This window comes from Bison bison, unplaced genomic scaffold (genome assembly GCF_000754665.1).
Source record: "Bison bison bison isolate TAMUID 2011002044 unplaced genomic scaffold, Bison_UMD1.0 scf7180017864249, whole genome shotgun sequence".
Lineage (NCBI taxonomy): Eukaryota > Metazoa > Chordata > Mammalia > Artiodactyla > Bovidae > Bison > Bison bison.
In genome coordinates this window covers 751,423-751,864 of record NW_011494821.1, presented here as the reverse complement: position 1 = coordinate 751,864, position 442 = coordinate 751,423, and the positions used below count along the sequence as shown (strand labels likewise).

The 442-nt window shown below is 63.3% G+C and overlaps 1 protein-coding gene across 1 annotated transcript in view; it reads left to right on the top strand.

Moving 5' to 3' along the window:
• PFN1 (profilin 1) overlaps positions 1–442 on the top strand; it is a 2,843-nt gene that overhangs the window by 619 nt on the left and 1,782 nt on the right. The window lies entirely within an intron of this gene.

Genomic DNA, 442 nt, shown 5'->3' with positions numbered 1-442 from the left:
AGTTTCTACCCGGGATTTTGATTGAGAAGGGACTTGGGGACCCCTGGCTCCACTTCCGGCCGCCAGCTCGCGCCCCTTTCACTATTGTTCCCCTGAAACGGGAGGGAGCCCCAGTCGCATGGCCTGGGTCCCTAGCCCGACCTCCGTGGTTTCCCTGCCCCTCCCAACCCCGTTAGAGAGGGCTAGGGCGCCACACGACGACCCCTTCCCCGCCCGTCGGCCCGTCGGACTCAGCAATCCTGGGAGTCCCTTTGCCCTTCCTTCCCGCCATCCGGCAGGGCCTGGAGCAGGGGAACTTTGTGAGAAGTTCTAGGACAGTAAAAGTGAAGGAAGAAGGGATGACTACTGCTGTCCCCATCACCACCTCCCCTGTCCACACTGCCCGGAAGTGGGGAGGGGGAGCGGAAGTTCGAAAGGGGGGGAAGGGGATTTCCGGGCGGGC